Genomic DNA, 25,559 nt, shown 5'->3' with positions numbered 1-25,559 from the left:
ACACCAAGAAACTTTAAAAGTCAGTTAAATTTGAAAAAGTTTAAAATTACAAGATTCCGATTATTCACATCATGTTCCACTCAGTGGGTTGATGACTAAAACCAACCTCTAAAATACCCTCCTAAGGACCTACACAATAATATTTACCTTTTATTGTATTTAAAAAAAAAAAGAGATTACATTTTCCAGATGCTGAGGTTTTGCCGTGTTATTTATTTTCAAATGCTATTTTTATTTGAGTAGTTATCTACTAATGGTTTCATGGGTGGAAATGTTATTGCAAGAACTGCTTCTCTTTAGCATTTAGTGCTGGAGTCCTCTCTTTTTTTGTTATCTTTATTTGGATACAATTTAGATTTAGTTCAAGCTTTATAAAAAAAAAGTGCACTAAAAAGAAGAAATAGAACTCTGGTTATTTAAAGTTCTGGAAATAAAAAATAACTTTCACATTGAATTGCTTAATCAGAAGCAGCCTCCATTTTTTCAAATAGTGTCAGGTAACAGGTAGCAGACACGGGTGCAAATGACAGAAGTAGCTACTTCATTGTCATTTTTGTCCCGGTTATTTTTAATAAGGAAATAGTTAGAAATGACTTTTTTTTAAAGAAGGATAAAAGTCAAATATGTGAAAAGAGATCAATGCAGCATAGTCATACATGTTGAATTCCTTTTGTGGTGGACAACCCCCAGCCAGGACACCTGGAAGGACTGGGAGAGGGTCCATACCTCTGTCTGGTACATGAGAGGGCAGCTGCCCTGGTCTGTATGGAGGCCACAGGAACCGAGCATGGAAGCTCAACCCTATTGGGTCCCATGGCCACCACAAGGGCGCGCCAGGAGGAGTGGAAAGCCCCAGATGTCAGCACTTCCGCCACACCCAGAAGTGCTGCTGGAAGACCGTCACAGAACACCTGGAGCACATCCGGGTGGCTGTAAAAGAGGCCCCTCCCTTGAGTAGATGAGCCGGAGTTGGGAGGGAGAAGACAAAGTCCAGATGGGAGAAACAGACTGATCAAGAGTGTTTGGTGCACTGTCATTGTGGTGTTTGCTGGAACTGTAAATAAAAACGTGCGCTTTCGGGACATTCTGTGTCTGCTGCTTTGTGTCCGGGCTGAATTACTACACTATCCAATGGTGCATTTCTGGATTGAAATGATAAAGGATGAAACTGGCAAATAATTACATATTCAATTAAGAGAAGAGTCCAGTTGACATCAGTTGTTTGGAACTAAAACATTGCATTCACTGCGGCCCTTCATGGATTGAGTTCAGTAGCTAGGCCTTACAACAACATTTATTTATATAGCACATTTTCATACAAACAGTAGTTCAAAGTGCTTAAAGTGCCTTAGCGGCTTGTAGGGACAAATCCTACGCAAAATGCAAGGTGTATCTCTGGAGAGACACCAGTCTCATGCTGGACACCCTTGTTTGCTAATGCACTGACGCTGACTGCACTGACTGAACAGCGAGGGTGGATCAGGCCCATTCTGATACTACTGGGACTGTGCACTGCTCCCCAGCAAGACAGAATCCTGCATGCAGTCACTCGTGCTCATAAGGTTCATTGAGCCAATATTGTCACACGTAGAAAGCCACAGTGAACTTCTTACTTCCATCCATCCATTTTCCAACCCGCTGAATCCGAACACAGGGTCACGGGGGTCTGCTGGAGCCAATCCCAGCCAACACAGGGCACAAGACAGGAACCAATCCCGGGCAGGGTGCCAACCCACCGCATGAACTTCTTACTTGCACATGCTAATAAATGTGCAACACATCACCAACTTACCTAAACATTTCTGCTTTTCCTTACATCAAAAGTTCTGTCTGTCTTATCTCAAAACATCTGTCACATACATGAAGGACTAACTCAGAGCTGCCAGTTCACCTATGCATGTTTTTGGGATATACATTCTAGTATGCAAAGAAACATTCCTACAAATATAAGGAAAACATTCAAACTCCACATGTATTGGAGGAAGGAAGTGAGGGGTTCAACCTCAAGACCCTAGGAGAAGTGATGTAGCAGCACAAACAACTGTGCGCCAACTGAACGTACAACACTTAATAGGCTTCCGTGTGAGCGAGTGATGTGCAAGGGCTCTAACCAGGATCGGTTCCTACCTTGAGCCTAATGTGTTGAGACTGGCTTCAGCCCCACCATGACTGGTTTAGATGAAGAAAGAAGGTTCACACTGGACAGATGGATGGATGAATAAAACTGAAACAAAAGCAAGCTAAACAACCTCTTCAGAGTCAAAGAGTGAGACAGATGTGCCAATCGAACCAACAACTTTTTTGTTTTGCTTGTGTGCACCATGATGGCTGATGGACATACGTTAAGGCAGTTCTCTTGACATATTTTTATAATTTTCATCTGCCTCTACTCTACTCACCTTCTAGACTCAAAAGATGGTGTCTACTTTGAGAAGGAATCACTCTGAGATCTTTAGCTCCATGACTCCATAACTCTAGATAAACAGCATGACCATAATGACCATTCAAATATGGAGGCTCTTTCCAACAATTTGAAGCAGTTTTTGGTCAACCAGCTCTTTGCTATGTGCAAATCCCTACAGCAGAGCTTTGAGGCTGAGCTTGGTACTTTCCAAAACGACATGCAAGGAAACAAAACTGAGCAAAAACAATTTCTTCGAAATTTTAAAATGCTGCTGGAATCTGTTCATCACCATAATAACCAGATTGCTTTGCTGAACAGTTCAGTGGTGTCATTAATTGCCAAGGTCAGTGAACTGGGAGATAAAAATCGCAGAAATAATGTCCTGGCAATTAAAGAAAATGCTGAAAGTGGAAATGTCGTTGAATTGAAGCTTTTGAATTGAACACAAGACACCCTGGCCATCGAACCTTACTTATTCTATGTTAATTAATGTTGACTTATTTTATTTTTTTATTCTTCATTTTGTAAAGCACTTTGAGCTACATTTTTTGGATGAAAATGTGCTATATAAATAAATGTTGTTGTTGTTGACCAATGAATGATTACTTCATTGAAAACATTAGATATTAAAAAGATAAGAGTTCAGAAGAGCAGCATCTACTAATGTGTTATGGAATATTGCATTGCTGGCTTGTTGATTTTGTTGCCTCAATATCATATTATTTAGTGGGGTAGAAAAACAAGAATCATAATGGGCCCTGTACCTCATACATGGTTGCTTAATGGTCACAAGGATATGCGGTGCCTCCCGACCCGTCTTGTTATTCGGTAGAATATTTGCTACATCCTGCAGCCTGACATGGAGCAATTGTTATGTACAGGGACTGATTAAGATCTATAAAATCACCTTGAAAGGAACATTCAGTAAGAATCACTCGAATCACATGCACTTACAAATGCATGTATTGTCATCTTCTCTTGTGATATCAATAAAAGTTAAACAAAACGCTTTTCATTAACAGACAAGTCTCTGTTCTACTCTTATGTTTCTCACACATTTAAAGATAAGTTTTGCTCCAGTATTGAAACCTAATCTACTTTCTGTTATTTATATATATATATATATATATATATATATATATATATATATATATATATATATATATATATATATATATATATATATATATATATATATATATATATATATATATATATATATATATTTATTTCATATCAACTAATTCTGTTGTGTCCCTCCAAAAGTGAAGACTCGTACAGCATAGTACATCTGAAAGTACCGCATGATCAACCATCAATCATCCTGTACTGTAGGAAACAGTTTAATAATAAGCGTTGGTTTTCTGGAATGTTTTTGAATGGCCTTTTGAATGCAATTCTAAAGAACATGCAGAGCTGATAGGACCTTTACTCTGATATCCTTGTCTCATTAAATGGAAAATATTCCTTTAAATGGTGCTTTGTCAGAAAATAGAGCAGATGATTGAGTCTCATTTTTTTCAGCAATCCTTTGATCGGTTTGAGAAAATTGTAACCTTCACACATCTTGAAGATCCTGACATCTCCCACATGTAGGGTGTAAGAATACTTGTCCCATTGTTCCAGCCTGATGTGAACCCTTCCCCTTCTATCATGTGACCTGACAGTAGCTAAACAGCTGTGAACTTTGGGAAGAGGACACAGAGGCAGCTTCCCAGGACGCACACACAAAAGCATATTGTCTCAATGGCCTGGTACCTGCTAAGCATAATGTTGTTAAGTTTAATCTAGTAACATTGCACATTGCTGCCAAATGCCTACAGTGTGTGTGGCAGGATGAATTTTATGTTCTTCTGTGGAACTTTGAATCTCAGTTATTTGACGAGCAAATAAATGAACCAGCACAAAATAGTTCTCCATCTTTAAATATATACACAAACACTGTAAAAATCTTCCAGATCTCATTTAAGGTCACAGGGGGTTGCAGTCTGTGCCACCAGCAGTGGCCAAAAAAAAGGAAACACAACTCTTGACACAGCACCAGTCCATTATAAGTCTACCAATATTTGTACTGCAAAATATTTTTATAGTATGAAGTAAATTTGAAAAGTGGCAATACCTCAGTGGCTTAGGTGTCATAGCTTCCAAAATAAATCTTTTTTTTTTCCCTTAACCCCACGGTGCTGATGTCAAATGCAAACACTTCAGTATAATGACCCCACTGTTCTGGTCAGATAAACAAGAGTAGCTAAATTTACGGAGACTGACTAAAGACAAACAAAATGGCTTTAGCACAAGTATCAAAATCCAGTTCAATTCAAGTCAGTTTTATTGTCCCAAGAGGGAAATTTAGTCTGTCAACAAGTTTTACAAAGAGACCAGGACCTAAACTTAAAAACACATCAACTAAGAACCCAGCCATCGAACATAAGTACAAATAAATGTGGCAGTGAGCAGAATACTTGTTGTATTTTACATCATACATATTACACGTAAAATTAAACCAGCATTTAGACCTGACTAATGATTGATGCAAATGACAACTGTTCACCCTATGATTATGTCTGTGGAAGTAAAGTTGATCTTATTTAGAAGATTAATAGCATTTGGTATGAAGGAGTATTTGAAGCACTTGCTTTTTATCCTCAGAACGTTTGAATCTGTGACGTGATGGCAACTGGAATGGAGAATGTAGTGGGTGAGTCCTGTCTGACAAAGTAATACTTGATTATTAAACAGATTTGACTGCTTTGTTATCTTACTCCGCCATTTTACAGTTTCAGCTTATTCTGTTTTTGTTCTGGACATTAAGATTTCCAATCCAGGCCAGTAGAAAATAAATTGTGCCAGACGGCTGGGGACCCTACCCAGCCGGGACGCCTGGATGGTCCACGAGCGGGACGATACCTATCCTGAGCCACGAGAGATGGCGGCCGCCCGGGTCTGCTTGGGGGCCACTGGAACGGAGCTGGGAAGCTCATCCCTATGGGAGGACGTGGCCACCGCCAGGGGGCGCCCGGATGGTTATGGAACCCTGGATGGCAGCACTTCCGCCGCACTCCCCTGCCAGAAGTAATCCCAGGGGCACCCAGAGTGCTTCCGCACCGGGAAGTATTGTCAGACGGAGCACCTGGAGCCCATCCGAGTCATTATAAAAAGGGCCGCCTCTCTCCAGTAGAGGAGCCGGAGTTGGAAGGAAGGCGACGGAGCTTGTGAGGATGGGAGTGGAGATCAAAGAGAAAGAGAAAGAAAGAGACAAGACTGTTGGTGACAAGGCATTGTGGTGCTTCAAGTAACAAAGGCGTGTGCTTTTGGACATTCTGGTGTCTGTCTGTCTGTCTGTCTGTGTCCGGGGGCTGGCTTTCCACAAAGTAAAGACACACAGTTTATAAAAGATTGACATAATGGTAGGACCCACATTAAAAAGACTCTGCCTCCCTAAACAGCAGAAGGGTTGTTGTCCCTTTTTGTAAGACGGCTCCTGAATTTTCATTAAAGTTCAGTTTTGAGTTTCTGATTGTCCCCTGACGTGTGTAACTGTCAAGAATCTCCACTTCCTGCTCTTTGATGATTGCCATCTTGAGACAGACAGTGTTTCTTCCAAAACTCATTATTAGTTCCTTAGCTTTTGTAGGATTTAGGTGTAGAAAATGCTCATTACACCAGTTAACAAAATTATCTACCACTGGACCTGACTTGCTTCATTCTCATTCAGTTGACTTGCAATCACTGAGTCGTCAGGAAATTTTAAGATGAACATGTTTTTAAATTACTGCGAAAACCATTAATTCAGAGAATGTACAAAAGGGATGAAAGAACAGATCCCTGAAGGGACCCTATAGATGCATGTAACATGTCAGACAGACAACCATTGAGTTTCAATCTCTGCTAAAAAGTCAATCAGCCACCCTACCAAATTAAAATATGTTATAAATCTTTTTGCAAGAAAGCGAGACTGAATGATGATAACAGATAATGAGAAGTTGAGAAACAAGAGCCCTGTGCGAGTCTTGATGGTCATATATGGGGTTAATTCACCTCTTCATGAAAATGTAACTTTTATTTGAATATTACACATTGTGAAAGATTCAGCCTGGATCACAGACAGACACAGCACCCCGAAGTCCAAAAAGCACACACATTTATTTCTGTTCTGCTCACAACACAGCGCACCAAAACAGCCACAATAACTCAGTCCTTTCCTTTCCTTCCCCTTCTCCGCTGCCCTCACTCCTCCACTTTCAAGCTCCGTCCTCTGCCTCCCAACTCCGGCTCCCCGAATGAAGTGAGGCGGCACCTTTTGTGTTGTACCCGGATGTTCTCCAGGTGCACCCTGATGAACTTCCTGGTGTGGAGGAAGTGCTGATTTCCAGGGCTCCGAAATCTTCCAGGCACCCTTTGGCGGTAGCCACGGACCCCAACCGGGTTGAGCTTCCAGACTCCAAATCCCTGGCCCTGATGTAATCCAGAGGAACTGCCCTCTTGCACCCTGGGGAAGATATTGCCCCTCTCCCGGTCCTTCCCTTCTCCAGGCGTCCTGGTGGAGCAAGATCCGCAGTTGTCTGCCACAGCACACAGTAATTATGTTGATGCCCATTTATATTGGAATCCAATTATTACTTGACTTAATGAAACAAATACAAAAACATAAGCATTTCTAACCACAAAATGTTATTTTCCCCTCTCTGCTTATGCAGAGACATCACAGCCTCATCCCCACTGGTCTTAAACTACAAACATGGGTAACTTTGTCATTTCTCTTCCATTTTTAGTAATGCAGCTTAATAAAACAAATTAGACTACCTGATCATATTGTACCCCATTCTAACCTATGCACTTCAGGGGCATGCATGTGGAGGGCTGCCATTCAATAAAGCAATAAACAGTTTCAAATCATGTTAGCCAAAGGCACAAAGCAATGCCCATTCCAACAGGTGTTTTCGGTCCATTCCTTGCATAATGTTAGCGTTTCGAAATTAGAGCCAGACGAGGATCCTCCAACCAATTGCTTGAAAGCTCCCAAATTATTTGGTTTTCCCATTTGGAATCCACCTTGTGAACTATTTCATCCATCCATCCTTTATAAAGCCTACTTCACCTAGTTTAGTATCAGAGGGGATATAGCAGCAACAGGAGTAAAGCAAGGACAGCAAGCCTAGATGGGACCCAAGTCCTTTGTGGTGTCCACACAGACCCACATGCTCATAATTCAGCGCTGCCAATTAAATTAAACACATCTTTGGGATGTGGGAAGAAAGTTGAAGAAAAACCCACTCAGAAGTGAAAAGACCACACAGCCTCAACACAAACTGACCAGGCCGGGATTCAAACCCAGGGCTATGGAGAAGTGAGTCAGCAGCAGTAACCACTGGGCTAAACAACAATCTGTTCAAATCCAGTTATGTTCTAGTTAGTCTACTTCAAATTTCCATCTTTTTATCTTCATAATTGTATCATATGCTTACCCTGCTTTTGTAATTTTCTTCTTGTTATTCCAAATTTGCCTCTGACCACAACTGATTGTAACCTCCAGATTTTCGTATATACAGTTTATGTTATGCTCACCCTGCAGTTCAATGCACAGTTCCACACTGACGCAGCAACAAATCTACAAAAAACAAAACTTGCCATTTAACCAATTTGTATACTTCAAAGTGAAACTTCTTTCAAACTGAAGCAAACACATTAAGCTCTCCACAAATTGCATCAAATTTGGGCAATACAAACAAAGTATGGAGCGAAACCAACATCAGCTCTGTCAGCAAACCCATCTCAATTATTTTACACTCTTCCCAGTATGTATAATAAATATAATTTCTACCTGGACTGTTTGTGATTCCTTGTCAACTTAAAGTAGGAGAGTTACTAAAGTGCACTTGTTATTTGTACATAACCCAGTCCAGAGCTGTAGGGGAACAGGAGCCTATCCCAGCAGCATCAGACTTGGGTGGGACGTCAGTACTTCATGAAGCCTCCTTTCACATATGCCCACAATTCACATGTCCTATTCATTTTAGGTAGATGTCTTTGAGATATTGGTGAAAAACCAGTATAGGCAGTGAAAAACCCACACAGCCAGTAGGGATATCTCTCAAACCTGGGACACAAGAGTCATTTTGGTAGCACAGTCAAATATTACACCATCATGTTAACTTTGCTGTCTTCATGTCCTGTAAAAAGGTATTCTGCACACCAGACTATGCAATCTTCTATAACAAAATATCTCAGCAATGGACAATGAATGGAAAAATAAAATTTACTTACCACCCAAAAAAAAAAATGTAACAAAAATAATCACTGTGAATTGGGAAAACATTTCAGTGTGGTGTTATCTGCCATTATTGGACAAATCAGCATGTTCTCTGTGTGTCCGCATGGGTTTCCTCTGGAGGCAAAAGGTTTTCTTTCAAAATCCAAAAACGTTCAGGTTAGGTGGATTGGAGATGCTAAATTGACCCCTGATGTGTGTGTGTGTGTGTGTTCACACTGTGAGGGGCTGGCATCCTGTCCAGGGATTGTTTCTGCCTTGTGCTCACTGCTTGCCAGGAGAGGCCCCAGCTCCTTAATGACCCTGTTCTGGTTAAGTGGATCTTGAAAAATGGATGGATGGTGTCAGGGATGCCAGGGGCCATGACCCGGCCGGGACGCCAGGAGGGACTGGAAGAGGGTCAGAGCCCTGCCTGGATCACGTGGGGTTTGCCTTCCGGGTTGCTTTGGGGGCCACAGGTCAAGGGCATGGAAGCCTTTCCCTGTAGGGGCCCGTGGTCACCGCCAGGAGGCACCCCAGTGCCTTGGGGACCTGTTACCCCAGCACTTCCGCCACACCAGGAAGTGCTGGGGGGAAGACTTATGACGCGCCCGGAGAGCAGCCGGGAGGACAGCCGCCACTTCCGCCACGCTGGGGCGTGGCCAGAAGAAGATTGCCGGGAACACCTGGGGCTCATCCGGGTCCTCTATAAAAGGGGCCGTCTCCATTCATTCGAGGCTAGAGTCGGGTGGAAGGAGGACGAGGCAAGAGGAGCTGTGGAGGCGGCCCAAAGACAAGGCATTGTGGCCAGGACTTTGGTTTGGGGTTTGTGCACGTGACTAGGTCTTTGTGACCAATGGACTGGGGTCTTAGTGACCTATTATTGTAAATATTGTGTTTAATAAACATGTGGTGGTTTTAAACAACATGTCCTCCTGTCTGTGTCCGGGCCAAGTTCACAATGGATAAGAGATTGCTATTTTATTTAGTTTCCATACCCACTTTTTTCACTGTAGGGCTGCTCTCTCTCAGAAGCATTGGGTGCTGGGCAGAAAATAAGCCTGGATGAAGATCCAGTGTATGACATAGGATGCTCGTGCCCACACACCCACCATCACTGAACAGTTTAGAGGTACCAATTACTCAAACATGCATGACTTTGGAATGTGGATACAAAATTACCCAAAGAAGGCCAAGGTTGACACAGGAAGAACATGCAAATTCAACGAAGATCTTGACCACGCGAGAAGAGGAATCGGGGGCTCTACAAGTTGTGAATTGTCACACTCTGCATCCCTATTCCCACTGTTTCCATCATACATTCAAAATAAAACAAATAAGCAGAGATTAATATACAGTATTTCCAAGTTACAAAGAAGAAACGGTCAACAAGCAGGCCACATTGTAAGGTTTATTAATAGCAAGTCTCTGTCACCAAACGCCTCTGCTTGCCTGCCTCTAACTATTGTGCTGACATATTTATCAGTGGTGGGTGATAACGCCACCCAGAGTGCTTCATTTCCTTAAAGCCTGGTCACCATGGTTATTATCAATGCCAAACTGCTACATGTGCTGAAAGTGTATTTATATTTAGACATTTATTTGGAGCTTAGATCACGTAAGGCAATGTACCGATTTCAAGAAAATGATCATTCTTTCATTCCACTATAGACAAGTCAACATTTTTATTGCATGCCTTGCTTTTAAACTTTTTAAGCATGACAAGTTGTATGTATTCACTAGTCAAATTTAGAATGCTCCTTTTCTTACCAAGAAATGAAAATAATATAGCCTGGGGTCACAAAATTCACTTGAGATTCAGACATTATTTTTAATTCTCAGGCAAGTTTTGCATCACTGACTATCTTTTACACTCCATTCCCCAGATGTCAAGAAGACGGGCTATACTACTCATCAGAAAATGACCCTGATCAACATTCTTACTAGTGAATCCTACAATTGTTACAGACCTTTGTCTACTTTAAGATTCTATTCTTTGTTGGAGAAAATGAACAAAAAAATGAAAACATAAGTGTACTTGTGAAACAAACAATAGTAGATTTCTTTTATCTTCAGCAGAGTAAAAAAAACATCTGAGCAATCCTGAAACGGTCGAATATGAGATCATCACGATGTCCTCCTCTAATTCAGTGGGGACCTCACGTGGCTGTTGGGTTTTGTCCAAATGGCATCCGCTTTTCCTTGGACTCCCACCCTAAGTAAGCAAGCTGTTAGTTCCTGGTTTCTATGTTTTGGGGTCAATAATGACATTACAGAGCCAAGTTCAGTGCATTTTTATCAGAATGAACCAAGCATTTATGTACATGTATGTATGTATCCTACATCAGGATAATGTCTTGTTTTTTTAAAGTTTTTTGCCATCATTATTGATTTTTGAATGAGCACATCAGTAGCTCTGATGCGGACGCAGCTGCAGCCTTTCAGTATTCAGTGTCATTTGCCCGGGTATTCTGCCGTGGCCATTATTAGGATAAAATTAAGGGGACAAACCAATAAGAAACGCAAATTAATAGGAAACAACAAAAGAGAGTTACGTATTTAAAGCTATATTTCTAAATCTATATCAGTGGTTCTCAACCTGCGGGGCAGGCCCCCCTCGGGGGGGCACGAAGATGTGAAAAAAAGAAAACAAGAATCAAAAATATGAAAAAAAACATCTGTTGAAACCAAAACAAATTAACTTAAACTACATTCTGATACTAGAACAATAAATATAGAGTTAGATAAATGTCGATAAAAGTTAAGTAGGTATAATAAAATATGCATCTACATTTCAAAAAATAAGGGGGGGCGCGATTAAACTGTTATGAAAACTCGGGTCGCAAATACTTAAAAGGTTGAGAAACGCTGAGCTATATACAGTATATAAAAGCCAAATACAGTACCGCGGACTCACTCATTGCGGAATCTCCCAAACCACGAGGACTTGGAACTTGACATTTGGAGTGTAGGTTACCCTTGGCCCATAGGTGCTCGCTAAGAAACAGTTTGTGGTCCAAGTGCGTTCTGTCTGTCCGCTTTTCTCGAGAGAGCTACTTAACGGATTTAGATCTAGTTGTTTTCTATAATTTGCTTGAACTTTCCGGTTGATTTTGCGACTTCTCTCATCGCACTAAGTACCGTAGTTTGCTTGAGATACCGAGGTATTTATGCAAATCCAACAGAGTGGCGGTGGGGGTTGGGGGGGCTTCCTCATTCACTCGCCAGCCTCTGTTCGAGTTGGTCTACCTCTCGCCACGTGTTGGAGCGCACCTTGTCTCCGCTTAGCTAACGATACTCGTTTGTTCAACAGACATTATCATCTACAGACTGTTAAGGAGTAACGTTTGACATTTTTGAGAGAGAGCTCCGTGTGTTTTAGAGGGTGCTGATTACCAGAGAGATATCACAGCCATGTGCTTTTCTCCCCACACGGAGGACAATTTGCCGTCAGAGCTGAACACGATCAGATCTATTGATTGATAGATCTATTGATTTTTAAAGTTTTCCTGTTTCATTACTATGTGGGCGCAGCCATGGGGTACAGCTAGTGTGTTATAAATGTAAAAATCACACCGCTGTACTTTTCTGAATGTAGAATAAGAGAAGAGAAAACAAGGCTGGCTAATTTAAGAAGGTAAAATGACTCGCTGATGGTTAAACTGGTGGGAACAAAAACCTGCCACCACGGGGGTCCCCAGAATAACATCTGAAAGCAATTCTTTAAATTCATTTAATTAGTTTTGTGTGTTAAGATAGCGAGTCTTTGAAACTAATTCTCTAATTCATTTATTTAGTTATGAAGTAATTTGGGTGTTGGGGTAGAGCAGTGATTAAAATATCCACCTCACAGCTCCAAGGAATGGAGTTCAATTCCTGGCTCAGTCATTTTCTACAGGGGACATTTTCCTGATAAATTTTAATAAAGAAAACGTTGGGACCCAAATTCCAACGGGGCGGCATATAAACTGCTGCCAGATGGAGAACAACGCTTTTAGACAAAGTTCAGTTTATGGTCTTCAATAATCCCTTTGAGAATCAATGTTTACTTTAAACCATTAAATATTATTAATTAAAAATTGTAATAACTGATCTCAATAGAGACAGTCCTCTATATCAACCGCAGTTTAGATATCGCAACTTACTTTTTCAAAAATCTGTTTAAGTTCCAGGGTTTTATACATTGCTAATTTCTTTTCACAGTAAATCATGCAAACATTGCAATGTGCCCATTTTTGTGCACTACGTCTACGTACATTCCATTAAATGGCCAATCACATCAGCTTCACTCAAGGATCTGACCAATCAGATTATTTTACGATTGTGTCGATGTTAAACTGCTCAGTTTAGTCAAGAAAGCTACAGTGGAAACAGACTCAGATAGAGAACAAGGAGCACAGAACCTCCCGCTAAGAAAAAACAGCATTTATTTAAATAAATTATAGCAGAATAGTCAGCAATGCTATCTGGAACATTGCTGAGTAGTTGTAATAAAGACATACTTTGTAGTTTGTGGCTTTATTTTCTTTACTGCTTTGTTGTCCTCACTGTGTGGACTTGTTATGTGTGTTAATAACTTAGCCTAAGTGATCAGAGAGGTTATGTATGGCTTCCTGCTAGTTCTGTGAGGTTTTCGTATATGTGGGTGCAGAGTTAATGTAGAAGAAACATGGATGCTCATTGTAATATCAGTATTATAGGAGAAAATTCAAAAGAAAGGAAACAAAATGCAATTACAGTTGACCAAATGGGCTTTTTCAGGTTCAACACACACACACACACACACACATCATAAAAATGCTTTAGGACTATTTAGATATTCTAGGAGTGAATGTGGAAGTGTGCGCTTTTGTACAAGAATGCCCTGTGATTAACTGGTACCCTGTTTAGGAGCTGGGATAGATCCTGTAATGGATAAAGATGGAGAAAAATGTGAGGCTTTTTAGGAAATTAAAATTCCTGAAATGTTCCATTTCAAAAGAGTTATCAGCCTACACACTGTCGAGACAGTTTTATATGAATTTAGTAACACAGTATAAAAATTTGTTAAACCTCAGCAGCTGCTTTTCACTGACAACATAATACTATCTGGCGTGGACAAAATCCAAATAACACCTTAAGTAATAACACAATACAGAGATTTGTATTTTGTTAGAATTTTAAAAAAGAAAAAAAAAAAGTTGGGACTCAGATTCCCAAGGGAAGGCATATAAACTGCTGACAGACAGAAAACGACGCTCTTAGACAAAGCGGAGTTGATTATCTTGGGTGAACCTACTGAATGATCCCTTTGAGAATTAATGCTTACTTTAAACCATTAATGATTTCATTTTTATATGCATATTTTCTAAAGACTTTTCTCTCTTCTTCCTTGCCTGTGGTGGGGGTGTTTATCACCCCTTCTGCTCCAATCAATGATCCCTCGTGGTCTTGGAACAAAGCCTCCGACTTCATGTGAGAAAATAACAACATCACCAATGACAAAGCATCAGAAGTATGGAGACCGGCCGGCAGCATATTAGCAAATTCCCAATGTAGGGCTGGCTGGCCAGTTGACCGAGGTGTAACAACTTTTGCCCTTCCTTTCCCCAAGAACCATGGGACTCCCAGATGCTTACTTTGTCCGACATCTGCGTAGACTGGAGCTTTGTTTTCCTCCGCAGTTGCCAGCTGGCCTTATGTCAGTATGCTTGCTATTTACTGTCAGTGCCCTTTAAAAAAGTTTTCAAATGATTCTGAATTACAAATGACAATTGCACATCTTGTTCCCACCTGTACCTTTATATAATCCCACATGCTCAAGAGGGATTTTTCAGCAGATATGGTGAAGTGAAAATGTGAAATCTAATCTGCTGCTCACATAAATATTTAAAGCCTTGTGCTCTGGCCGCTCTTTGTACACAGACCCCTGAACTCTGGTCGCCCTAATGTAGTCTTAGTTTGCCTGTACACCAAAGATGTCACGGTCACATTTTCCAAATTAAGCTGCAGATCACAGTGAGTCTGAAGAGATGATATGAAAATAAACGCTAAAGAATATTGTAAATAATCCATCCATCCATTTTCTAACCCACTGAATCCGAACACAGGGTCACGGGGGTCTGCTGGAGCCGATCCCAGCCAACACAGGAACCAATCCTGGGCAGGGTGCCAACCCACCACAGGACACACACCCACACACCAAGCACACACTCGGGCAATTTAGAATCGCCAATCCACCTAACCTGCATGTCTTTGGACTGTGGGAGGAAACCCATGCAGGCACAGGGAGAACATGCAAACTCCACACAGGGAGGACCCGGGAAGCGAACCCGGGGTCTCCTAACTGCGAGGCAGCAGCGCTATCACTGCGCCACCGTGCCAGAAAAAAACTCGTAAGAAACAATCAGAAAAAGGACACACAATAAGGTTACATCATGTAGATGTCAGAGCAGTGCTGGTTTAATAATCACGAAATGGACCTCAAAAACAGAGCCTAGATAAGGATGTCAGTCAAGTGACCTAAGAAAACAGAGACATGTGAGGGAAACCACGGAGAGGACAACAGAGTTTGTCACAGGCATCAGTGGTGGCTCGGAGGCTAGGGATCTGCACTGACAATCAGAAGGTTGCCGGTTCGAATCCTGTAAATGCCAAAAGGGACTCTGCTCTGTTGGGCCCTTGAGCAAGACCCTTAGCCTGCAATTACTGAGCACTTTAAGTAGTAAGAAAAGCGCTATATAACTGCAAAGAATTATTATTGTCTACAGCACAAAATAAAAAGAATGTAATAAAAGAAAAAACAGCCAATACTACTGCTAGCATAAAGATTAAAAAGATGTAAAAATGATAATATATAGTATAAAAAAAAACAAATGATATTGTCAGTAGTCTATTGCATACTGAACAATTTCTTCTAAAAAAATTAAAGGACTGCAATAACACAAGGATCTCAATAGAGACAGTCCTCTGTATCAAACCCAATTTAATTATCTCAAAAATCTTTTTAAGTTCTGGGATTTCATCCATCCATCCATTTCCTAACCCGCTGAATCCCAATACAGGGTCACGGGGGTCTGCTGGAGCCAATCCCAGCCAACACAGGGCACAAGGCAGGAACCAATCCTGGGCAGGGTGCCAACCCACCGCAGGACAGGGATTTTATTCATTGCTAAATTTCTTTTCACTGTAAATTATGCAGACATTGCCCTGTGCCCATTTTTGTGCACCGCGTCTTGCTTGCTATGTGACAGTACATTCCATTAAATGGCCAATCACATCAGCTTCACTCAAGGATCTGACCAATCAGATGTTTTATAGTCGTGTTGATGCTAAACTCCCCAGTTTAGTAAAGAGTGCTACATTGGAAACATAGACTCCGACAGAGAATGAGGAGCACCGAATCTCCAGCTAAGAAAAAACAACAATTGTTTAAATAAATTATAGCAGAATAGTCAGCAATGCTATCTGGAACATTGCTGACTAGTTGTAATAAAAACATACTTTGTAGTTTGTGGTTTATGTTCTTTTCTATTTTGTTGTCGTTGCTGTGTTGACGTGTTATGTTTGCTAATAACTTAGCCTAAGTGATATGAGTGGTGATGTATGGCTTTCTGCCAGTTCTGTGAAGTTTTCGTATGTGGGCGCAGTGCTAATGTAGAAGAAACATATGGATGATCACAGTAATATCAGAATTACCAGTAACGGCGCACTGCATGATAACATCCAGTGAATACACTTGACTTGAGCATTCCTAGTTTTCATCCTCTTTCTCTATAGTTTAGCATTCGTTTGCTCAGAGGTTGATGCGCTTGCCGCTTCTTGAGTAGTTCTTCTTTTCTCCACCCTAGCAGCCTGCTTCTTCTCTTCTTTCATCGACGAGTGCAGAATGCAGCTGCTAGAATCCTAACTGGGAAAAGAAAATCCGAACACATTTCTCCAGTTTTGATGTCACTACACTGGTTGCCTGTGTCATTCAGGATTGACTTTAAAATACTGCTTATGGTTTATAAAGCCTTAAATAATCTCGCTCCATCTTATATATCGGAATGCCTGACACGTTATATTCCAAATCGTAACCTTAGATCTTCAAATGAGTGTCTCCTTATAATTCCAAAAGCTAAACTTAAAAGAAGTGGTGAGGCGGCCTTCTGCTGCTATGCACCTAAAATCTGGAATAGCCTGCCAATAGGAATTCGCCAGGCTGATACAGTGGAGCAATTTAAAACACTGCTGAAAACACATTACTTTAACATGGCCTTTTTATAACTTCACTGTAATTAAAATCCTGATACTCTGTATGTTCAATTCTTCATAATAATTATTCACAGTGGCTCCAAAATCCATACTGACCCCTACTCTCTCTTCTGTTTCTTTTTCCGGTTTCTTTGTGGTGGCGGCCTGCGCCACCACCACCTACACAAAGCATCATGATGCACCAACATTGATGGACTGAAAGCCAGAAGTCTACGTGACCATCATCATCAGGTCCTTCCATGAAAACCCTAAATACAAAGAGGACTGTTTGACTTATGTTAGGTAGATTGCCCAGAGGGGACTGGGCGGTCTCTTGGTCTGGAACCCCTACAGATTTTATTTTTTCTCCAGCCTTTGGAGTTTTTTTTTGTTTTTTCTGTCCACCCTGGCCATCGGACCTTACTCTTATTCTATGCTAATTAATGTTGACTTATGTTTATTTTTTATTGTGTCTTCTATTTTTCTATTCATTTTGTAAAGCACTTTGAGCTACATTTTTTTGTATGAATATGTGCTATATAAATAAATGTTGATTGATTGATTGATTTCTTCTCATTAAAACTCATTAAGTCAGTGTTTGTGTTGCCATTACTTAGTACGTTTTCCTTAATTTTTCACTTAAGCTGGCACTTAAGTCTTCAATCTGTCTCAAGAATGATTTAAGATATGAAGAGGTAGGGGAAGTGACGGTGAAGGTGGTAGGGATGAGAACGGCGCCCGTATGCATGCGCCACACGACCGCCCTGCTGACTGCTGCCGAGAGTTGATTCTACAATAAAATATAATAAAAATAAAAAGAGGAATAACCTTGGAGGTCAATCATCACGCTGAAAGCGGATATTAGACATCGCGTAGTATTTGTGTACCAAATTTCAGGTCAATAGTTCAAAAGGTTTGCGAGCTACAGGTGATTTAAAATCCCAGACAGACAAACGGACAGCCACGGTAGCGGATTATATAAGAAGATAGGTGAAAATTCAAAAGAATGAAAAAATGCAATTACATGAATGACTCAATATCTTCTTTTTTTTTCTCTCAGCTAATGATACAGGAGAGGGAGCTTTATCTAGTTCTTGATCCAGAACTCAAGAATCCATCTGGGCACAGGACACTCTAGGTGGTGAGTCTGACTGGCACAACACCTGTCACATCATGATGCAAGTTTCTTAAGGTGAGCTCAGGGATGCCATTAATCACCTCTGGAACAGAAACTGAAATACTGAAATAATGCAAGAAATTGATTCAGTGACCCCAAAACCCCTAATTTCCAAGTGCAGGAATATCTCTATAATGAGATACAAATTGGGCGGCAAGGTGGCACGGTGGGTAGCGCTGCTGCCTCGCAGTTAGGAGACCCGGATTCGCTTCCCTCCGTGGAGTTTGCATGTTCTCCCCGTGTCTGCGTGGGTTTCCTCCCACAGTCCAAAATCATGCAGGTTAGGTGCATTGGAGATCCTAAATTGTCCTTAGTGTGTGTGGGTGTGTGTGCCCTGCGGTGGGCTGGCACCCTGCTTGTGCCTTGTGTTGGCTGGGATTGGCTCCAGCAGACCCCCGTGACCCTGTAGATAGGATATAGCAGGTTAGATAATGGATGGATGGATGGATGAGATACAAATTAGAAGCAAAACGTAATCATAACAGAAGGTGTTACCTCGGACTTTATTGGCTTGTAACAGAATTTTAATTGCGAATCAGACTTCATCAAGTGCTGGATCGGGATTAGACCATTATGAGATGGGTGACTTTAAAATTTAACTAATGGCGTGTTGTTGCAATAGCATCCAACAACAACAACAACAACATTTATTTATATAGCACATTTTCATACAAACAGTAGCTCAAAGTGCTACATCCCTGCTAGGAACAAACGAAAAATGCCTGACCTGCAAGAACACCTCTGCCTCCCTGTCCTGTATTCAAAGTTCACTCTAAATATTAATCAAATCTGAGGTCTGATTGAAAATCAGTCAGTATGCTAAAAAAATTCATAGCAGAAATGATAATATTGAAGGGTTTTACAGTTGAAAACGAAAAATGATGCAACTGCCTGGATAAAAAGCAGACGTTCTGCAACCTGATAACTACAGAAAGGAATATAAAATGTTTTGTTTAAACAACCATCAAGAGCACTTAGGATTCCTCAGTTTTCAGATAAGGCAGAACAAAAATAATTGACAAATGAAGACATCCACATATCAGGACAAGAGCGTTCTATAAATACAAGTTTACCTCAACCCATCCTATCAGCATGGCCATTAACGCCTTCAGGAAGTTGGCTAAAGCAGCTATGCTGTAATTCAGTTATTTTAAAAATCAGCACTTAAAAAGGCTGCTGTACAACACCTAACAATATAGTGATCTGCACTGAAGGAGAAATGGTTGTTCAAGGACGTGACCATCTGCATAATAATGCTGTATTCATTTTTTTAATGTTATTGATAATTGTTACAATGCATGCAAATCTTGCTTTTAGAAGGTCAAAATACATGAGGCAGGCCAGAAATGTGATTTAATATCAAAAGTAATACATACTAATAACTAAAATTCATGCAAGTAACATTAGCTTGTTGTATGCCAGAAACAGAGTAGGGGAAATAAGTACATTTGCCCACCTAGTTGTTGAAAGAATTCCCTAGTGTCACTTTTCTTCAACAATGACAAAAGTAGTTTTCTTCCTTTATCTCTTATATATAAATCTGTTTCCAGTAAAAGGAAATAGCACAAAATTTAAATTTGAAATAAATCGCCATTGTTCATTTTTCCTGCATTCAAATGACTCCTGAAATGTTTCATTTACTTAAATAAAACCAAAAAAGGATATAAAAAGTGATGACAGGATAAAACGTTTTCAAAGAAGCTCGCCAGGTCACTTTTTTTTTTTTTTATATATAAATGAAGAATTCCTTCTTATAGTTTTTCTTACTTTGTGGTTTGATGCTTTACATATCTCAGGGTTGCCAGATATCAGAATTATAGCCTAAAATATCCTTTAAAAATAGCCCATTTGTAATGAACAGTAATATCATGCCATTTCTATTACTACAGTATGTAATTCTCAAATACAGAGATGCTCGATATCGGAGTAGACCTTTACAATGGCTGGGTTATAAGATCTTTCTCCTAATCTAAGGCTGAAACTTCACCACATAATTCCACTTGCAGATGTTTAGAACAATCTTTCTCCTCAACTGCCAGCTTATCCAGTTGGCAGTTTTTTGGGGTAGCTGGAGTCTACCTTAGAAATCACAGGGTGCAAGACAGGAACAATCCCTGGACAGGGCACTAACCCATCACAGAGCGAACAAACACTCACATACACACACTTGGTCCAGTCTGAATGATGCCAATTTGCCTAATCTGTAGGTCATTGGACTGTGGGAGGAAACCCACACAAGCATGAGGAGAATATGGAAACACTACATAGGGACGTGAACCCCGGTCTCCTTGTTGCAAGGCAGCAGTTGCCACTGCTCTATTGTGCCATGCTTTGTTTAGCATAAGCAACATAATAATTGACCCTATAAGCTTCTAAAATAAAAACCCTAACAGCTAGGATAGGCTGCAGCACCTCCCGTGACCCTGGTCTGGATTATGCAGAATAGAAAATGATACGGCATGACATACTGGTTACTGCTCACCTTTACTGCAGGTCCAACTGTCATATAAAAGTCAACTACTTTGTACTAAACGTCCTTAAAGGTTCTAAGTATTTTTAACAGGTTGCTGGTTTTATTTTTCAATTAGTACTGAAGATTTTCCTGCAACTTTCCAGTTATCTTCTTGAATTTCTAGTCCACTTGTTGACTGTCATTGACAATAACAAATAATTTTTTTCTTTCTATTTTCTACTTTACTGTTTCTCTTCCTTGTCATTTAATCGTTCCCTTTGATTACTTTAAAAGCCTTTCGTTTTCTTTCTCGTTTACTTCTACGGACTTTCATCCCCAACTACAAACACTCGCTTTACCACTTGTTGCGCTGAATGAGGTTTAGCCGTCCGTGGGCTGCCTGATTAGATTAAGGATCCAAACCATCACCACCACAAGTTCAGGGGCTGGCTGGTGCTTTATAGTGGAATTGTTCTTTTATCACGAATTCAGCCCAAAAACATATAACGTTATGAAAATTGACCTTAGCGCAACAGTAATGCTGTTATTTTTACTGGTAACAATAGCCCAAACTACCACATTGTCTTTCTAAAGAAAACCAAAAAACCACAACTTGTGAACGCTTTTCTTTCCCCCATGAAAATGAATCAAAAATTGCCCAGTAGGGAAGGAAAACCTTCATCCATTTGTTAACCTGCATATGTAGTTCAGCATTAAACAAAAGGAAAGAGCCAACCATGGATGGTAGGGCAATCCATCACTGAGCACAATTAAACACAGACCAGCGATTTAGAGTTGTCAATCGGCCCAGCATTCATATCTTTGAGAGGCTGGAGGAAAACAGTATGAAATAAGGACCACTTAAAGAAAATAAAGACTAAAACATGCAGAGAAAATGCATAAAATCCATGTACAAAGAACTCAAAGTCAATCTTTTAAAGCTGTGAAGCAGCAGCACTAACTGATGTACCAACAAAGCCTTCCATCATTAATGCAGCTCTGGTAACCGTTACCATCTCGTAAAGCTACCTTCTTCTACAGACGTCTTTGTAGTACAGCAAATTGGGGTGTAATTAAATACTTTAAATAAAAAAAAAAATAGACATGCAGCATATATCAAGTGGTATGTCAAGAGACAAAATTAAGAATTGTACATATCAAAGATTCTGCCATAACTCATCTACTTCACCCTGTTAGATGACCAACAAAAATGGGAATTGCTATCAGATGTTTTTAGTTCCCCTTGTAATAAACTGGGATAAAGAATAAAGGTTTAAGACATTATGGGACTGTGATAAAGGGAGCTAATTTAAACTTTAATTTGGCTCAATAAAGGAAGCGGACAGCAGGACATTACATTTAGAAGTGATCTTGGAGCCTTTAATTTGATGTCTGATTGCTTTTCAGAGACACTCCTTCTGCTTGGGAAACTGTACCGTACATACGGGCAGACAGACCATGGACGGAGAAGTCAGAGCCATAATCCATTACTGAATTATCTGACTGCCTGTAAGGAAGCCAAGTCTACAGGCAATGGCTTCTTTGCCAGTCTAATACCTGTGGCCTACAAATACATTTTTTCTGCCACCCCTTTTGCCATTAGCTTGGCAAAGATGAAACATCTGTCATCTAATGAAAAGGACATTCTGTACTACTGGCAAACAGCTCGATAAAGGACTTTTAGATTATATGACTTTTTGCAAGATATTAAAATGTACAGGGCGAGTCAAAATTATGCTAACATTTAAAATAAAATACAGTAATCCCTCCTCGATCGCGGTGGTTGCTTTCCAGAACCCCCTGCGATAGGTGAAAATCCACGAAGTAGAAACCATATGTTTGTATGGTTATTTTTATATATTTTAAGCCCTTATAAAGTCTCCCACACTGCTTATAAATATTCTCCGCAGAGTTATACAATATTCACAAAACATAGTTTATATGTCCATCCATTTATTATCCAACCCATTGTATCCTAACTGCAGGGTCACAGGGGTCTGCTAGAGCCAATCCCAGCCAACACAGGGTGCAAGGCAGGAAACAAACCCCGGGCAGGGCGCCAGCCAACAGCAGTACTTCATACGTGCAAGATGATTTACAGGAATATCTCAACCTGCTCGCCATCTTGTTCAACACACACAAACCAACAAGCAACAGTTCCATTTAAAGCCCAGACACACATTTTGCAGGGAATAGATGATACCACAGTCCATATTCTGCCATTCAGGTCATTGATATCACAAACTTTCCTGTTATACACGCGCTCCTTCACCATACCCCATAACCAGAAATCACAAGGTCAAATTGATATAATAATCAAAGAACTCTTGGGGCGGCACGGTGGCGCAGTGGTAGCACTGCTGTCTCGCAGTTAGGAGACCCGAGTTCGCTAGTTTGCATGTTCTCCCCGTGTCTGCGTGGGTTTCCTCCCACAGTCCAAAGACATGCAGGTTAAGTAGATTCTAAATTGGCCCTAGTGTGTGCTTGGTGTGTGGGTGTGTGTCCTGCGGTGGGTTGGCACCCTGCCCAGGATTAGTTCCTGCCTTGTGCCTGGTGTTGGCTGGGATTGGCTCCAGCAGATCCCCGTGACCCTGTGTTCAGATTCAGCGGGTTGGATAATGGATGGATGGAAGAACTCTTATGTATTGAAGACCATCTTTATTATATTATTCTCAATTTTGTTTGCACTTTGACTATGCAGAGGAAGCATTTCCAATATTTTCTCAGTAAAGCTGAAATGAGGAAGGCAAACTTGCAGGACTCATGGTCTGAACATTTTTTTTTCTGCCACAAGGCACTCCTAGATTAAAAGTCTGGCACAGAGTCACAACAAGCATCGGTGACGGGGACCGAACTGGCCATCTCAAAGGTTTACAGGCCAAACCCCTCAGTTTATTTTCTTCTAGAACCCAGACATCTGTCCACTCTAGGTCAAAACCTAACCCAGACATGCCAAGCTAAGATAGGCCCTCATTCTGAATTTTACCTGTTACCATGAAAGATTACAATTATACACATCCATCCATCCATCCATTCATGGACCAACCTAATCCAACTGAGGCATGTGCTAAACACTGCAACACAATTTTGCCCCATTCCTGAAAATACTACAGCCAATGAAAATATGATTAATTGAAATCAGCATTTTGATTATTTGCATATACTGTATGATGGTGGTCAGATCCAGCCAGGACACTACCAGTGTGTAGTTTGCACATTCACCCCATGCCCGTATCGTTATTCATTCTTTTCCTGATAAGGTTAATCAGCTGCCCTAAATAGGCCAGGTGTAGGCATCTGAGTTGTCTGCCCCGTGGTAACGTGGTGATTTGTTAAGGATTGTTTTCTACCTTGCATTCAACACCACCAGCATAAGCACTGACTGCCAGTGATGTTAAACTGGATAACTAGATTAGAAAATGAATGGATGGAGTTTTACATCCCCAAATCGGCCCTGTATACAAGAAAGGATGTGTGCATTAGTGGGCTCAGCGGTAAGCTGCCATCCCACCCAGGTGCTAGGTACTAGTGTCCTATGGCTCTGGATTTGATTAAGCAATTTAAGAATGTGAACTTATTTTATGCTTTTTTATGATGTATGTGCACAGACCCCTCTGGCTCTGTGTCAACTTTTTCTCCCCCCTGAAAGTCATCCAGGTGTAACTGGATAAACAAGTTTGCCATTTGTCAGAATAGAAGGTGAGTGCTGAGGGTACACAGTACCTTACAAAGATTACATTTGTTCTCCATCTCTCTTTTCTGCTTTTCCTGCTACAAGCATTTGTTGTTTTGCTGCTTTTCTGCTCTGGCTTTCTTCCAGTCTATCAGCCAAGAATCTGGAATCATAACACCCGCCTCTGCTCCTATTATTGACCGAATTCCGTTTCCAAAAATAAAGTGTGTTTTGTCAGAGGGAATCTGAGATATGCTTTTGCCCTGGGAATTTAATCTTCTGAAATCTACTTTGACCCATGTTTTGGAATGAATGGCTCAAAGGGATGCCACTGTTTACAGGTCAGGATTTCAACTTGTTGCAGCACAGCTCTGTCCTTAAATAAGCAGAAACAACAACATGTAAGGAACTCATTGAGGGGTTTGCACATTTTGTTAAGTCAGGCAGTAACACAGATTATAGTAGCTTCAGTGATTACTAATAATTAAAACTAATTAATACCAACCAAATCCTAAATTAGTTCCTCCAAGCCAGTCCAAAAACCTGTGAAGAACAATCATAAAAAAAAAAAAAAAAGAAAAGTACTGTGCAGCTGATGGCAGCTCCTATGTGTCACTGTTCTGGCCTATTTTAAAGTAGATGCTTTAGGGATTGACGTAAAATGACAAGTAGATAATTGCGGAGACATTTTTATAGTTGAAGCCCAGGCATGTTAAGAGGCTCACTCAGAGTCACAGCCAGCATCCTTTAGGAGCCCTGAAATGGCCATCTTATGGTTTACAGGCCAGCCATTCAGCACTGGGACACGCTGCCAGTGCACTGTTTGGAGAGGAACACTTTCTGCAGCTTTCTAAACGTGTTCTTGTAGCATTTAGAGAAATGCATCTTATACATTATTTCTTTTATTTTAGCTATTCCCCTCAAAGTATTTAGGCTCAGTTCTTGGTGTGTCTTCTATGCGTCAAGATGGGAGAACATGTCTTGTTGTGAGGTCATCTGGCTACTCTAAATGTCTCTGTTGTGAACAGACTACAGTTTGTGTTATCCAGCCTACAAGTGGTGGCAGTGTAGTTAGCACTGCAGGGGCATAGCTGGCGTTCGTGCCTCTCTGGGCAGTGCGGGTCGGTGCTTCAATTTGCCACCCTCCAACTTATCTGAATATGTTAACCCATTTAAATAGAAAATTAAAATTACGTATAGAGACAAATATACATTTTGCATAGATTTATTCATATATAGAGAAACAGTAATAATTTTTCACATATAAATATTTATAAGCATCAACTAGACAATAATATAGTACAGACACACTGATAAGTCGTGTTTTAATTATTAGTTTAATATAATTACACTGCAAAAACCAGAACCAGTGTAGTGTACAAGTGATGGGTG

The 25,559-nt window shown here is 40.6% G+C and overlaps 1 protein-coding gene across 1 annotated transcript in view; it reads right to left on the bottom strand.

Annotated features, from left to right (window-relative positions):
- Positions 1–25,559, bottom strand: part of LOC120540697 (NUAK family SNF1-like kinase 1) — a 110,836-nt gene that overhangs the window by 47,062 nt on the left and 38,215 nt on the right. The gene's annotated exons all lie outside the window — the stretch shown is intronic.

The sequence above is a fragment of the Polypterus senegalus genome, chromosome 12 (assembly GCF_016835505.1).
Source record: "Polypterus senegalus isolate Bchr_013 chromosome 12, ASM1683550v1, whole genome shotgun sequence".
In the NCBI taxonomy this organism is placed as follows: domain Eukaryota; kingdom Metazoa; phylum Chordata; class Cladistia; order Polypteriformes; family Polypteridae; genus Polypterus; species Polypterus senegalus.
This window is presented reverse-complemented; position numbering and strand designations above follow the sequence as displayed.